Source organism: Paramisgurnus dabryanus, chromosome 5 (assembly GCF_030506205.2).
Source record: "Paramisgurnus dabryanus chromosome 5, PD_genome_1.1, whole genome shotgun sequence".
Taxonomy (NCBI): Eukaryota; Metazoa; Chordata; class Actinopteri; order Cypriniformes; family Cobitidae; genus Paramisgurnus; species Paramisgurnus dabryanus.
Window position 1 is genome coordinate 20,073,030 of NC_133341.1, and position 18,400 is coordinate 20,091,429.

General features: G+C 34.8%; 1 protein-coding gene across 1 annotated transcript in view; it reads right to left on the reverse strand.

Annotated features, from left to right (window-relative positions):
- ubash3ba (ubiquitin associated and SH3 domain containing Ba) overlaps window positions 1-18,400 on the reverse strand; it is a 31,274-nt gene that overhangs the window by 11,465 nt on the left and 1,409 nt on the right. The window lies entirely within an intron of this gene.

Sequence of the window (18,400 nt, forward strand, 5' to 3'; positions counted from 1 at the left end):
GTCTTAATCAACACTTTATCTTTCAGAAGCCTGAAACATCTAATCTTATGAACATACTGAGTTTAAATAAAGAATATCAGGCGCATTACACTCTTAAAAAAAAAGAAAGGTGCTAAATAGCACTTAAAGTGGTTCACTGGCTTGTAATCATATAGGGGAACCACTTTAATATTGCACATTGTAAAAAATGCTTTGCTGCCTTAATTTTTGTTTTGTTTAATGAGCAACTTTTGTCCGATTCACGATATTACATTTCCTTTGGTGTGTAAGTGTGTGTTAGTACATGTTAACGATATGCAAGGTACAAACATCAAAGAAAATCATGACGCGAGTTATCGTCCCCAACGTAAATCTCTTTTCTTGGACTACAACAAACAGACGAATTGTAGGCAACAGGTTAACTTCTGGGATAGGTGATGTAGACAAGACCGACATTATCATAATTCCTCCCGCTTTACCTTATAACCTGTAAGTTAACTCCTGTCAGCATTGCATTGTGAGCAAATCTTTCAAACATGGTAAGGAGCGTCACATTTCCGGCTGACGTCAGAGGTATTCAGGCCAATCACAACGTAAACCACGCAAACACATTGTATTATACTAAATACACAAAATAACTATGTTTTTTAGCAATAAAATAGGTGTACTTTAATCAACTCAGATTTACAAGTCATTTTAACATACTTTTATTAATTTGACAAGAGATAAATTGCAACAACTTATAAAATGTCTGTATTTAATAAGTTACAACAACTCATTTCTAGTCAAGATAAATAATAGTAAGTTAAAATGACTTGTAAATCTTAGTTTATTAAAGGTGCTGAAAAATGTAAAACTGTATTAACCTATGGACCAGACATCCCCGTTTTCCGAGGACAGTCCCGTTTTTTTGGTGTTCTGTCCCCGACCGGAGCTGTCCCAGTCCCCGTTTTACAGCACGTACACAACAACCTAGCCTGGTAGAACCATCCTCTGCTATTTTGCTTCGCTTCATAGACAGAGTCTGGCTGGACATAATTGACAATCGTTTTCCTTCTCATGGGAGGGGCTTGTCTGAAGTTTAAAATCATTGGTCTAAACGTAAGCCAGTCACATAACGTTTGGATATGATGTGCGTTATGCGCCAGCTCAGCCGCATCAAATTTCTGCTGTAAAACACACGTATGATGTGAAAACAAACCCATCGAGCGAAATACCGAAGTTAACATGGCTATGAACGACTTCTGCAGATTATGTAAAGTAAATCGGGCCAGAGCTAGTTGAACACTATCCTTACGGTGTCTTTCCACCACTGATCTATATAAATGACTGGATTGCGCATAGAACGATTGATGTAACTGCGTGAGGTGAAGCCAGCGCAGAGTTCGAGCCGCCATCTTGGTATACCCAACCGGCAGAGAGCGTCATTGACTTCCATTCAAAATCATGATCAAAATTTACCCCCTTTACAGCGTATCAGTTACACAAGGTTAATTTTTAGGATGTGTGTACGTTAATTATTTGTTAATTCTGGTGTTATTTGCAATGTTTATGTTTTAATCAGGCAGGATAATGGATTTATAAAAAAACGTTAAGGTGAGTGCGTCTGTTCTGTTGCATTTGTTAATGACACGGGTATAAATAAAGTTTTTTTCAGCGTTATTTCTCTAAATAAGTTTAGGTAACTTGTAAGTTTACAACATAATTACAAAACTAGCAAATTATTGCATGCACATACGGTACAAAGCATGATTATTTATTTAGATTTCAGAATGAGCACGTTTTTTGTCATTAATACTAAATATGCTGCGGTCTGTCTGCTGATCTGATACTGTAATAAAGATGAATGTATAATAACTGATTAAAACGCAAAATGTACAACTTTCAGTAAATAACTGTTTACATGCTTTGAACGTTTGTGTTGTAATAATGTACAGGGTAACTTCACATATTAAAACGAAGACGAGTAAAGTGATGTTTTATCATTAAAATCTGATAACGTCCATTGATTTAATAGAACGTTTGGGTCTACCAACATGGCGGCGTGGTGGCTTCACAAGTGTGACGTCATGCGCAATCCAGTCATTTATATAGATCAGTGCTTTCCACTCACGTCTAAGTGGAGGAACGCCCCTCTCTCCTCTCAAACTCTTCCACCAGACGGCCATAACCATATGTAAATTAAATCTTCCTACCTTTTTTTCTGGTTAATCAGGAACGTCACCAAAGAATGTTTGCCCACGCGTCCTCCACCATTAACTGTGAACAATGAAATTTCCTTCCATGATATCTCGATTGTTTTGCACGTCAAGCTGTGCTGCACACAGTTTCTCGCTGACGATCGATAATAGTTGATAAATTAAACTTTTCCCAAAACCTGTCGGGAGTAGGGCAACAACATAATCTCCATTCAAAATGTTTAACAAACACTTTTCTTGTTCGGGATTAAGTTGGCAAGTGCCGGTTCTCCACAACAGAGTAAATAGCTTTCTGTGCCTCCATGTCCACTACAAACTATAACCGTACATTCGGCGCTTAGCGTCTACGTCACGGCTCTCAGCCCGCCCTCTGTTCATTGATTCGCCGGTTGTTTTGAGACCTGAGGAAAACGGTTTGAATGGGAGGTATCTCAGACTGAGTACAGAAGCGTAATGAAATTTAGCGGAAGTACAAAGTCTGACGTAGTCAGGCTAACAACAACCAGCAAATACACACAAAAAACCCAATCAGCATGTAGCATTTGTACCAGACTGGAGCAATCATGTAATGATTATTTTCACCTGCAGAGGGGGCCGCGAGCTACACTGATTACTTAGTTGCGCGCCACTGATTTAGCGAAGAAGAATTTACTATGAGAAAGCATCATCGAGTTATCATCAGTCAAGATATGAAAACAGTCAAAGTTAACGGGGGTTAAGGTACTAACTACTCATGTTTAATTAAAGTAATAAACCAATGAAGTGAACTGATCATTGAGCATTTGTTTTGTGTAGACTAAATATGTTTACATTTTGCATTATTTCTTCGGTTCTTAACGTTTTCAATGCAATGAAATCAGCTGAAGTAGTACCTTAGAAGTCATTTTTGATGAGATATGTCATATCTGTGCACTGAATAAAAAAAGGGAAAAAACAGATTTAGGCTACAGAAATTGTTCAATTAATTGAATTAGAAATACTAAAAAATGACTTTCTTACTTATGTATTTTTCTCTTGTTTTTAGTACAAATATTCAAAAATTATTAAAAGAGGATTCATTTTCTTGATAAGCGAAATGACCCAAGAAAATAAGTCTAGTTTTAAGCACAAATTCAATTCAGTTTAGGGATGGGACGATTACCGGTTTCACGATTAACCACGATAAAATGTCCTGATGGTTAGTATTATCGTTTAAAATTTAATTATCATTACCACCATTACCATTGATTACTATGATTTTGAAAACTCGCGGTAAATCCTGTCCAGCCAGAATCAGTTTGATGCAGGCACTCACATGCAACATAGTTTTTTGCACAAGAAGGCATTTAAGGGATAATATATTGTATTAATTCATGGTAAACTTATTAGACAGATTTAATAATTTTTTTACCACAGAAATCATTTCAGGGACATGAAATATTAAATTGTGATTTTCAAAAATAAAACTTGTTCAAATGTTTTCAGTGTGTATCAGTTATTTTTGAACATTTCCATCTTATTTTAACAAAACCATGATAATATTGTGTCTTGAACTTGGGGCTCGAGTCCGACCTAAGGTTCAAGCTGCCTTTAAGAACACCAAGCTAAGTTCGTTTACCGTTAATTATTAAGACTAAATGGGCAGGCAAACTCGTGAAACAATGAAAGTAAAATAATCCGCTATAATATGGTTTTACACGTCTATAGAAAAATAAAGCAGTTATTAATTTTCCTAATGCATGGTTGTTTGACATTTACTTCTGTTTAAAACATTTGGCAAAGGAGGTTTTTCAGCACTATGTTCGAACAGCAACTTAGCGTCCACTCACCCCCGCGAATTATGTTTAAAAGCTGAAACGGGTCCGCGGTGTAAAAAAAGCAAAGGTTAGGGATCCCTGCTCTAGTGGAATGGATTTGGACTAACAGCGCTTTGATAAGTGAACAGACAAATGCGCTAAATTAGAGAAAAAGTGGGTGGGTCCATTATCATTGGTCTTAAAAAGTGGGTGGGTCCTGTCCCACCCACGTATAATGGTTCCGACGCCCATGATAATATTGATAACCGTGATAACTTTGGTCACTATAATCATGATATGAAATTTTCATACCGTCCCATCCCTACTTCAGTTTAATATTTTTTGTCTTAAAGCTAGATTTTTTTTCTTAAGGGCTTATAAAGAATATGCATCTTGATTTAAAAATGTTTTGATGTTTGTACTGAAAATTGTCCCCATTTTTTTATGTGTAGATAACAACAAATGAGATTTTAAATGATATTTTGACCATTGAACTAGGAAATGTCCCCGGTTTTCGTTTAAAAAATCTGGTCACCTTACTGTATGGTAATGACATATCGTGACAAACATGATTGTTTCCGCTTTCTTATGTAAACCTAGTGCATACAAAACACAGCTGGAAAACAGGCCAAATTTCAACATAACAGACTGTGATGTTACGGTCAAGATGTACGCCCAAACAGAAAATTACAGATTAAATTAATTACAATGTTGTCACAAAGCTAAAAACAAAGTTGTGACTGCTGAGTTAATGTTATATGCTAGTTGATGCTATATACTAACATTTAGGCTGAAGTTCTACTATTGACGTTGCTGTTACGTTTTGCAGGTCCATACTGAAAAAACACAAATTTACCACTCAGAAGCGTCCTTTTACAATCTCCAAACAATGCATTATTCTTCAAATTCTGTGTCTTCATCTGATACAGGCTCAAAGATAAGGTTTGTTTACACACAGCTATTCTAAAGACTTGCTCTGACAAACAGCCAATCAGAGCTGAGCTCAACATTATTCTTCATGACCCTTTTAATAAGGCAATAATAAACCATTTATTTCTAAGGGCAAATAGGGTTATAAATGGACGTGTAAAATTATTTTTGCAATTAATAAACAAACATACCTTTTATGTAAATATCAGAGAACAATTTAATGCATTCTTTGGCACCTTTAAACAAAACAATTTAAGGCGTGGTGCCTAAAAAGTGGTGCTATATTTTTAAAGTGTAGATCTGCGTATGTATCAATATCATTTAGAGTGGGAGATTACTGTGATAATCAACAATATTGTGTCAGTTTTGTCATTGCACAGCACTCAATTACTTTATATTTAGTTGGCTTTCAAGAGGAAACGGTCATCACGCCAGCAAACCCTCAGGGCCCAAAGCCACAATGCACACTGGGATGGGAAAGCCTATAATGCTCAGCCATATGTCGATGAATGTACAAACATGCACTATATGTGAAATAACCACCTAAAAAATAAAGGTGCAAGTATTAACACACAAACTCAATACGTGTAGCAGTGCTGTGAAACATGTAATAATGTTATAATGTATATTGCCACACTGTTCAAATTGTGCATGAATAATCGCGCACACACACCATTAACAAACAAACTCAAATACAGCACACTCGCCATATGGTATGATTTATGACATCCAAACATAGTCACACACATATTCAGGCTTTCATACAGGCATGATTAGCTTCAGATGTTTGTGTAAAGAGATGCACACACAAATTTGAAATCATTCATGAATGAACATGAAACAAAATATTGTCAGTTACATAAACTTACTATCACAGAAGCTGAGTATTGCCAAGTCCTTTAAGCTCGGCCTAAGTTTAAACTGCGGTTAAACTACAGAGAAAACATATAAACCTACAATAATCAAATAGGTTTTTAATCGAACTGCACAACTGTATTTTCTCAAGAATTCATTACACCCCAGACCTCACATCACACCCCACCCACACGCTTCAACTTTATGTATACATCCACAAAGACGTGCTTTAAAAACGCAAGCTCACGTGAACCTGAGCTACAACACAGACCACACGCTAAACGGCAAAGATAATCGTTCTACCTCATGCACCCACACGGTGACACAAGTACCAAGAACAAACAATCATTCTGCATCTGGGTTCACATCACACAATTGTGTGTGTGATGCTCAAATACACAGTACAGCAAAACAGTGCGTGCACATACACAGTCAAAGTGACGGTTGGGGTAAGGGACTGGGGTATGTTGGGTGAATAAAATATACAGTTTATACAATATAAAATGCATTGCATCTAAGGAACTGTCCCCGCAAACCACATATGCCAACGTGTGTGTGTGTGCGCGCTGTATTGTGTTACTGGCCATCTCCTCCTCCTCCCTTCCCCTCTGGTCAGTGCTCCAGGCAGGAACTTGATGATTTATTTATAACCTGTATTTCCTGTGCATTCAAAGGGATGAAAAGGCTGATCCTGAGTATGCATTTGCTTCATGTGCTTTTGTGTGTGGGTTTATTCCATCAGGCCATCATGCATCCAAACAAAATATACTCTTATAAAGATTATAATTTTGCACATTTTATTTAGCCCTCTTAATAATAAGGGATGGAGTTTAAGTTTTGATGTCAGTATCGTTCTGCTTTAATGAATGTTTGTGCCTTTATTCTCACTCGTTTGGCACCGTCTCCAAACTCTATGGGGAAACAGTCACTTCCTGTTTACAGAGGAGTAAGTTAGCATGTATCCCCAATTCAACACAACACAGCCCACACACCCATATACATATATGTATATATATCAACGAAATAGATGCCTCGGATTTCAAATAATGAATGGATTTCAAGTTTTGGACACTTCTGAAAAGATATCAATTTTTTAATAAGGTACAAAATGTATCTCCATAATCCAGTTTTGTATGTGCTCCCATTTTATTGTGTACTGTATAATACATTAAAATAGCAATCTTTTAATCTTTCTTTTTACACGCACTGAAGTGAACCCATTCATATTGTTTATCAGTGACAAGCATTGAAGGCTGATGTGTTACTGGCATCATCATCAAATTCCACATTTTTGTCCGCACATGTTTTGCAAGATTTGTATGTAGTTTACATCTGCAGGATTGAGATTTTATCATCATACTGCTGTTCCTATTAGTAACACACCAGCTTATAAGTCTTTTTTATTAGCAAATTTTTTTAATATGCATTTGGTGTTTTATTGGTGAACGGCCCCTTTAATTTTGGACTCGGTTTCACTATCTTACTATCACACCCTCTCTCTCTTTCACATCTTTTGTCTTTATTTCTCCTCCATCCCACACAGGCAAAATGAGAAGAAGAAATGTCGTGATGTCTCTGATTGTTCTCCTCTCTCTCTCTCTCTCTCTCTCTCTCTCTCTCTCTCTCTCTCTCTCTCTCTCTCTCTCTCTCTCTCTCTCTCTCTCTCTCTCTGTGCACATATACTTGTGCATGATTGTATGATTGTTATCTCCTGACAATAAGCTTTTCTGCCTCTGTAAGTAACATGGCTGGCTAGCTGTGAAGATCTGTTCACACTCTTTTTGTGTTTTCTCCCCACTATAGTTAACAGCTTCTTATTTAAAGACTCTTACAGCATTTGTGCATGAACATTAAACTACAATTTCTGCCATTTATAAATGTCACAATAGAAAGACTTAATCCACAGACTTAATCACGATTAGACATCAACTTCTTCCATATAATCTTGCAGAATTTCAATCTCATTTCAATCTCATTCTTCAGATCAGCTCAAATATAATCAGAAAGGCTTTAACAGATGGGATAAAGTGATGGCCTGCTGCATCACAAACACATCTCTCAATTTTCGTACTTGACTGAATAATTCACAATGCTTTTGCACAAAAACATAAACAAATTAAAAACAAATATTTAAAAAAGTAACATTTGAGCATCATGCAAATACCATGATACATGAGTATAGTTATTAGCATATGTATTATTGAGTATTTATTATACCATGGTGTTATTATCTAATACCATCACTCATGGTGCCTGCACAGTGACTGTAAAAAATAGGACAGACACAAAAAACACCAATTTTAATTATTTTAGCAATGGTTAGCTTCTTGGCTACATTTCAATGAATGCTTTTACTGCTTATTACTCTGTTAATTGTCAACAGAGTTTATTTTTATGAACTTTTTACAACATTCAACCCACTTCTTCAGTGACCTAAATGACTGATCGTCCTCACAGTTGTGTGCTTGCATACTTTAACCACTACAACAGCCTTCAGTAGCCATAGCAAAAGCTAGCACTAACCCAGCTATTAGTTAAGTCTAACATAAAACAGCTGTAAACCTCACAAAAGGTCTGATACTATAATGATCAAGTTGTTTATTTCCTAGACATTTTAAATTATTCTTCATCATTTATTCATTTCTGCTCTATGATTTATTTATCATTAGTTATGTGTTATTCATAGCTAGAGGAGACGGACTAAATGAGAAAAGCCTTAAGCAATGAAACATCTCACAGATCTGGAATAATATAAAGCCTTCCATTCACACATTTCTAATCAAATGCCTAATCTTGCCATGAGACATTACTGGTGTTCTAATGCTTAACATACACTGCCAAAAAATGTAACCAAGGTGACCATCATTTCCATTAAAATATCACACTTACTTACTAGTAGTACAAAAACTGGCCATTTGATATGAACTGCTACTATCACTCAAAACAAGGAGTAAAACAAAATGACAATACTAAATAAATATTTTTAGCTTTTTTAATATAAAATGTATTATATTTTACAGTAATAACAATTTGTTAGAAAAATTTGATAAAAAAGTAAAAGCTTTTATATATTAATTTAATTAGTTAAACATAAATTTAATCACACAATACAATATTATTCATGCAAATTGTTTCTTTATCTGAGAAAAAAATATCTAGGTATTACTGAACTGTATTGTATGTACATATTTTCATAATGATTTTTAATGTGTCTTTTATTTAGTTTTCATGATATTTCACCTGTGACTTCAAAATATGAGAGTGTTAAAACCGTATCTAAATTTATTGAATCAGTTAATTAATTCCTAATTATGTCTTCCTGTGCCATTTTTATATACTAACATTTTGCATAATTTTTGTAGTGTTGATGATATCCAGGAAATGATAAAATATGCATGATAAAAGTTTAATGAACTTACAGAAATACAGTAAAAATATATTTTTTTATTCTACAACAATTGCCATTTAATTGCAATTAAAATTGATCTTAAAGTATATATACAAATAATCAAATACATTTCTAATGGACACAGCCAAACATCTGAAAAATATAGAGATACATAGCCTATTGTTGATATTTTTTATGTGATATTGTATCGCTTATAAAATACATTTTTATATCGCATTGCCCTATATACATGCTCACCAACTTTATAGTGCCTATATTTGTGTGGGTGTATATGAGTTCATATCTACTTCAAGTAGAGACTGTACAGGGCAGAAACAGGGCCAAAGTAACGCGGGACAAAAGTAAAAAAGTGACTTTCTCAAAGCCCCTACTACATTTGCAATCCAAACCATGACAGCATCTTTAGCATGCAAACCTTGGAAGAGCTGACAAATATCGCGTTGTTTCGTTATCGTTTCCCGTAGGTCCGGAAAGCTGTTTTCGAAAATAAAAAAAAGTAAATTCCTAAAGCTATAATTTTTTCTCATAACGCGTTGTGTTTCTGGTTTCATGTGTTACAAAACTGATCAATCTACAGGTTATTTGGTGCTGTAACACATTTTTTCAGAATAAAAGTAAGTCAGAAGTTCCTGTCGTGACAAAAGTAACACTTCTAACACGCTGCTAATACTGTTGCATTATGTTGAAAATGAAATGTTGAAATGTGCTAATTTGATTTAATTTTCATAGTGTACTTACTGTTGAAAAAAAATTTATTCTCTACATTTCAAGTTGTACTGTCGGGTTCCTTTAAAACATGTGATGTAACTGAAAATTGTAATTTAACTATTTTTTTGCAAAAATATATTTGCAGTTACATATTAACAAGGTCATAGTCATGTATATTTACTACAAACAAGTGTAACACAAAAATGTATCTAGTTATGTTCCAGCTGGCAGGGTCTAAAGTAACAATTCGCTACTTATGTTCAAATGGAAATTATACTGAAGTCATTTTACCACACTTCTGAGTTATTGGCCACAGCTAAAATATGTCTCTGTCTAAAACATTATCTTTTAAAATGTTAGTTTCGTCCGTGCTATCGCCTACCGTATACGTGTGCTGTATATGCATCTACTTGCCCTTTTGATTTTGTTTCTGTGAACCCCTGCCATGATATTTCAGATTATGCACATATGCCTTTGTGTGTACCTCACTGTATGAAGTTTTGTGCGTGCATATGTCTTTCCACCCCCACATCTCTGTGTCTCAGCACATATGGGTTCCTTTATGTCCCAGCAGCCACGGCGCTCTCTAAAGGTCACAAACCACTTCCTGAAATGAGGCACTTCCTCTTAGCGGACAAACTTTGAGCTGTGAGTTTACAAGGAGTCTGACAGTGTAGGAGTTCTGCTTGTGTGTGTTTCTCAAGCATGCACGTTTCTAAGATGTTTCTTCTTCTTTTAGAAGAACTGATTTCATAATGCATGATCAAACACTTGAAAAACTCAACCGGTAAACAACTGAAAGTAATAGACTGTGGGGGGAAACAATTACACCTTTACCCAATGTAAATTTTATTACTCAGTGATTGCTTTTTCTTGGCTTTGCAAATTTAATTGAGTTCTCAGTCATCAGGAGAAACAATTACGATCAAGTCAGGATCTTAATTCAGTTTTACCAGGCTTCTAGCATCAATGCATGCTAACCTACGTTCTCCTCTGTGAGGCATTCGCTGTCATTTTGATAAATAATTGTCAGCTCATTTACATCTCACCAGCAAAGGCAGTTCCAGCTGAGTCAACCAAATGTTACATTATAAACCTGCTTTTATTGGATATGCAACTGTTTGTGTTAAAAGAACAGTGTGGGACCATTAAGGGTTGATTTAGGTGTTGTTGTGGACCTCAAGCCAGTGCACTATAATGGACTTCCAACTTTTCGTATTTCCCTTAAGAGAAGCTCATCATGTGATGGCTCCACAAACACAAAACAATAACCTTATTGTATTGCATTGTTGTTATTGACTATATTGTCATATCATTTATATACACGGTACTGTGCAAAAGTCTTAGGCCACCATTACCAGCTTTGTTGTTTTAGCAAAATTTAAAAGTCCATCCATATTTATTTTTCACTCCTTTTTAAGATACAAACAAAAATTACAGGAAATATGTACACAAAATTAAAAAGAAAAAATTTTCAGAACTAAATGTCTTCTTCAGGCATCAGTCTGTATTTAGTGTGACCTCTCTTGGCACGAAAACACATCTTGAGCTTTTTTGAGGTGACTTCATTCGATTAGAATTAGAAATTAGGATTTAATTTTATTTAGGTTTAAGAGATCCTGCAATTGCCTGCTATTGCTCAAGTGGAAGGGGAGTTTACCCTAAAAACTTATCACTTTAGCTTATACTTTTTTACTGTTTTTAAAACCACATATACATTTCTGGTATTTTCTGGTTGTATTCTAATAAAGAGACTGAGAAATAATTATATATGATCACTATACAATTGCAAAAACAACAAATCTAATGGCAGCATGGAGGCATTGAGACTTTTGCACAGTACTGTATATGTTAACGCAGTTTAATGAAGAACAGATAACAACGTTATCAAGTGGCTAAAGTCATCTTCATGTCTAGAAATGCCATGGTATAACACAGGGACTAATGCAAGCGAATCAAAAAATGAGAGCTGACACATCTACACACCCGCAGATGAGGGAAAGCCTGTATGACTCATACGTGCACAGAAACACATGGCCTAACCCAGAATATATAAACACAGTTCAGGTTTAATCCTTACACAGCCTATAGTTCACACACACACACACACACACACCCTTAAGCTCATTCAATGTACTATAAAAAAACACATCAAAATGTATTTTTTGTGTCTAAGCCTAAACAATACACATACTTGTTTTTAATTACAATAATTGAGTTAATAAAAGATGATTACACAAAATGACAGTTATGTTTAATATCACCATCTCCTAAAGTAACACGGAACACACACCCATATTGTTTCTCTGGACTAAAATATTCTAAAATAAAATATATGATATATACTATTTCTTGATGAACTATGCCTTTAAAAACCTTTGACTGACAACTTTTTCAAACACAAAATATCCTTTGAATTAGTAATGCTGTTGTGTTTCTTTAACCGAATGTTTCCACCTCAAGACAGACTCAGACTCTCCTTTAAAACCTATGTCACACTCCCTCTCTATTCTCCTCCTTCCTTTCTCTAGCGGAAAATTTGTGCAACTCCTGCATCATCAGGCAAACTGGAAAGAGTCCCTGAGCAGTCGAGACACAGAAACATCAGTGTTTCCACCCTGTGTATGACAGCTTCCCCCTAAAACTGACCTTAACACACATACACACTGACAGCCTCCAGATAAGTATGGCCTCCAGTTTTACACAGAAACCTTCAAAAAGAGCAAGGTTTCAAAATATGTTTCACTCATATTGTTACAACACAGTTGAGTCAACAGGAACCAAAGTGGTTTCCAGCACCAGACTCTGGATACCAGAGGCAGTGTTTTCGGTAGGCTACATTTTCAACTTTTCAGATTTTAGATAAATGTGTGATAACGAAACAAGGTAATGTTTTGAAAGTGGGTGGAAGAGAACCCCTGCATCTTTTGTCTGACACATGACTGTTAATTGATTTAAAAAAAAAAAACATTGAGGCCAGAAACAGGTGTTTCCCCCTAAACAAAGAAATAAACTAAATTGAAGAAAATTTAAATCTTTGAAATGCAAAAGTATATTTACGATTCTGCACTATTTCTATGACACTAATCTGTGTGCATCACGTATGTGACACACATATATATATATATACACACAAACACACACACACACACACACACAAAAACACATACGTGATTCACACAGATATATATAGGTATATAAGACCTTTAAAGGTTTTGCACATTTGCGTATTATGTGATACTTTATGCTAGCATATAAATTGTTTAATAATATATACTTATTGCAGCTATGGACTTATCTGACCATGCTCCATGCAATAAAAACTCCTGTTTTAGTTGTGATATGTCTTTCAAAGCAAGAAAGCTTCAATGTGAATGAAGCACAATAGACAATATACACTGAGACAATGGCTGAAGCAACATGATGCAAGTCCGCTATATGGTTACTCAAAAGTTTTATGCCTGTTGTGGGTTTTTTAATGGTACAGTTTTTGCAAAAATGTGTGATTTCTGAAATATACAAAGGCTTTGAGCAACCTCTACATATTGAAGGAACAAAAATTTTGTTTGTGTTTTATTGATATCATAACATATTTAAAAAAAAAAAAAAACATAAAAAAACTATACTAAAATAATGTGTTTATTGATTTTGTTTAAATTAGAAAATAATGCTAAATATCTTTTGGACCACACTTTTTACATGCATGAAAAATGTAGGAAGAGTAAGTTACTAACTTTGTCCTGAAATGGAAATGCTTTTTCTCAATGAACCAGTGACCTTCTGCGTGTTAACCATGATGGTTTTAGCCAATGCTGTAAATATTCATGCTAGTGTTACAACACAGTGACAGCATGTCAATTACCATTAACATCCAGAACAATCATAAACCAAATTCCATCTCAGTGAGAGAAATAAAATAACTTTAGAGTGAAATTATATTGTGACAGAAATACAAATGTTCATAGCATAACGAGAATTACCCACAACATAATGGACATAGCCCACAACAAAACAATAAACAGAATAAGGCCACAAAACGAACTGTGTCAAAATCAACCTTTTAACTCTAACTGGCATTGCCGATGTAACATTTGTCAAGTATGTAGCAACACTTTACTTAAACTGACAAGTGACAGGGCAGCAAATTTCTTTAACAGCTATTCATTGAAAAGTTTCTAGCTACCGAAAACATAAAACATCTCCTGCTACTCGCAATGATAATTCCAGCTGGGCAACTTGTGTCCAACGAGCAGCAAAGAGAGTTGGAGGCTCCTGGCATTTGAAGCCATGTTTAAGCCATTATGTGAAATGTCTAACTTTTAAGCGTGACATGTTTAAAGACATTTGAGTCGTATACCTGTCCTGAATGTTTTACAATTAAACTTAAATGGAGAACCGGAAAAAAATTAGCCAACTTCAAATGAATATCAATTCAAATGTATTCCCTCTTTTCTATTATAACCTCTGTGACTCTATATGTCATATGACATGATAGATGTTGAATTACAAAATATCACCTAAACTAACTGAGGGGATAGCTCACCCAAAAATAAAAATTCTGTCACCATTTACTTAACCTCATGTTGTTACAAACCTGTATACATTTATTTGTTCTGTTGAACACAAAAGGAAGATATTTGTAATTAAGCAAGAAACCGGACAGCCATTGACTTCCATGGTAGAAGAGAAAAATACTATGGCATTTAATAGTGATCAAACTATTTGGTACAAACATTGCTCAAAATATCTTCCTTTGTATTAATCAGAACAAAGAAATGTATACAGTCTTGTAATAACTTGACAGTAAATGATGACAGAGCTTTAATTTTTGGGCGAACTATGCCTTATAACTAAGCCATTAGTTAGAGTTTTGTGATATTTTTACTGATAAATCACATATATACCTTCCATAGATCTCTTAAGCTTATAATTATTTAATTTACTGAACTATTATGACAACAACATAATAATTTTGATTGATACGTAAGGGCTATACGATTCTTGCTAAAATGTGAATCACCATTTTATCTTCATGGGAAATGAGATCACGATTCTCTCACACGATTCTCACAAATACATTTATTGCAACAGTTATAATAAAGTGTCTTAAAAGTCTCTTTTACTTATTTTAGACCCCTAAAGATGAGTAATTTAAAATGTGTTAGCTGTTAGACAGAAACAATGTTTACATTAATAAATAAATAAATAGAAAAAAATAGCACCTGTGCTTTTGTACACCCAACCTTAAAACTTTAAAACCACAAAACCTTTAAAACACTAAACAATCAACATTTTGAGGAATCAGGGAGCAATGCAGGCATGTTACAATTTTCACTTCGTGCTAAAGACCTTTCTGATGGGGAACTTGTGGCGGTGACACAGAGGCTGTTTCTCAATCTGAAGTCTGGAGCCTCCGGAGGTCGCATTTCTAAGCTGCATACGTCATCAAGACGGTGTTATTTCAGAATATTAACAATAATAAAGTTTACTATTATTCTAAGTTAATTGTAAATTGTTGTAGTACGTTTATGACTTGCAAATGTTATTCTTAGTAGGGCTGTCAAAAGATTAATCGTGATTAATCACATCTAAAATAAAAGTTTGTGTTTACATAACATATGTGTGTGTAGTGTGTATAATTAATATTTATATATAAAAACACACACAGTCATGTATATATTTAAGAAAAATTGGTTATATTTATATATAAAATATTTATATTTCTATATAATATAAATTATATAAATGTTTATACAGTATATAAATGCAAATATTTCTTAAATATACACATGAATGTGTGTGTATTTATATATACATAATAATTATACACATTACACACACATATGTTATGTAAACACAAACTTTTATTTTAGATGTGATTAATCACGATTAATCTTTTGACAGCCCTAATTCTTAGTTAACTTAAATAAACCAGGCTTGATGATGTATGCGGCCTGCATATGCGACCTCCAGAGGTTGCAGCCTTTCGGATTGAGAAATGGCCAGAGGTATTTCCTTGCCTTTATTCGAAACCAATATTGTTGCATCTTTACCAGGATTTTCCGCAATGGCACTTGTTTTTCCTATCTTTTGCTAGAAAATTGCCACTCCAAATCCACCAAGTAAACCGACTGTGTTTAGGTCTGCTGCTTTATGTCGCGCAATTGACAGCGGAACGCCGCAAATGAGGAAGAGAGAGGAGAAAAACGATCAGGTCCGATTGGTAAATGAATAGGGTTTAGTTGTACACTGTGTGAGTGTGAGCAAGTTTGACAGCATCCTGGATTGTTGTAATGTAAATATGTGAACACGTGAATGCAGCATCTGAATACAGGGAAATATATGCAAGTGAATCGCTGTCATTTAGAAAGAAGATGGCATTTTTGTATGAATCGAGACCTTGATTCTTTTTCCGATTAATCGTGCAGCCCTAATTGATAGTTACATGACATTTATATCACACAGTTACACTTCATACAGTAAAATTTTTTTACCATTTTAAATATGTCACACCAAAGAATCACAACGTGAAATGTAGGAAACAACCAAAATAAATGTTACCCTTAATTAATGTAACATTGCAATATTTTACTGACAATTATCGGTCAGTACACAATACAAATACTCAACCTCACCCCAAAGAACAAACTAGTTATGTAATAATCATAATGGGCATGCTGTGGAAAATGTGACAAGTTTAACAAGTGTGCCTTCGACTGATTCGACGAATACGATTTTCACTTATATAAGTTACTTAAAATTGTCCTTTTATTGGCAAATTGTATCATTAAGCTACATATTTTCTTAAGTTAAACAAATGAAAATATATAACTGTGTTATAAATAAACCTGTTATCCCTACCTTTTTTGTTTTACACAACACAAACTACCATCTAACTCTAATCTAGCAAACATACTGTCACATGACAACATCTAACACGATGATGTCTTTTATAGATAAGATATAACTGTCTTTCCTAGTTGGGCACAGAGCACTGCATGTGCGAACAAAAAAAAATTCTCAGAACTGACATATATGTAAAAACAGACCTTAAAATACAGATATTTAAGATCTGCTAAATTTTTGCTTAATTTGTCTTCTAATTTTATTAACAGCATAAGATATTTTAAAGGTCCCGTTCTTTCTGTGTTTTTGAAGCTTTGATCAGTGCGCAATTTAACATTTAACATAAAAAACGCATTATTTTCCACACAATTTACTTATCTCTATACTGCTGTTTCACTGTCCTAAAAAAGGGCTGATGTCTTCCTTGGCCTTTGAAGTCTCTACTTCAGAAATACATAAAGAGTTCTGATTTTGTAGTTTGTTTAGTGTGTTGTGATTTGACAGCAGCTTAGCTTAGAGGAGCCGTTTGGGCTTAGCTGGACGGAGTTTAGTCAAAAACTCTTATTATGATGTCATTAAACCAGGAAGTAGAGGGCTGTAGTCCAAACCGGGCATTCGCTGTAGGCTTTGAAATGGGACTTCTGTTAAAGAAAATATATCGCCTGGCAGTGAACTTTGAGCTTTATCATTCTGCAGGTATTATTTATGCTTTAACAGCAACATTACACACTAACTAAAGTTTGAAAAATGGGATCAGGAAGAACGTGACCTTTAAGGCCATATGCATGTTGTCTGATGTATGTTGTCCAAAATAAAAGGACTAAACAGAACTCTAGGAATAATACCACTAGAAGTGTATAGTACCACTGATTCCTACATCAGCAAATGAGTGTTTGGTCAGATTTTATACATTTTAATGTCAAGAATGCTGTTTGACATCAATGATGTTTATATGCTGAAAGCCTTGATCTGCTTCAGTTATTGAGATTGGACAAAATCCCCCACACAGAAAGGACATCTTTCCTCATCATCCTAGTTAGATTATTTGTGAACAGCAACATTTGGCCTGTACAATCCCAATCTCAGCAGTAAAACAAAATAGACTATGAGGATTCCATGCAGATTATGGAAGCTGCCGGATTAAACCCAAACTAAAATTAAAGATATGAGTGAGGAAAGCGGAGAGAGAGAAAGAGTGTGGTTCAAAGAGGCAGAGATGAAGAGTCATTCTGATGAATGCATATCTAGCTCCTCAGTGATGGCAACCTAATGCTGCCTTCATGGTTGGCTGGAGGTACTCTTCGACCAGTAGTGCTCGTTAAAGTAATAAATAAAATGATGGAAAGGACACATGTTCAGCCCTGGCGTCTTCACCTAAACCCAAAATCTCACTGTTTTAAAACGCAATGTTACAAACGCTTCATTGCGAACTGAATAAACTTTAACATTTATGCATTTGGCAGACGCTTTCTCCCAAGTGACTTAGAGTGCATTTAAGCAATTGTATTAGTTAAGATTTATCTGTATATCACAATGGCTTGGAATAACTAAATTATTTTATTTCTTCGAAAAGGTTGACGCAGAGAGACTTGCGAAACAGATAGAGTGATGTTTTGTTTTTCCAGATAGAATGTAAAACATTTATGATGGTTACATAATCGGGGTTTTTAATATACATTTTTAAAGCATTATTCTATTGC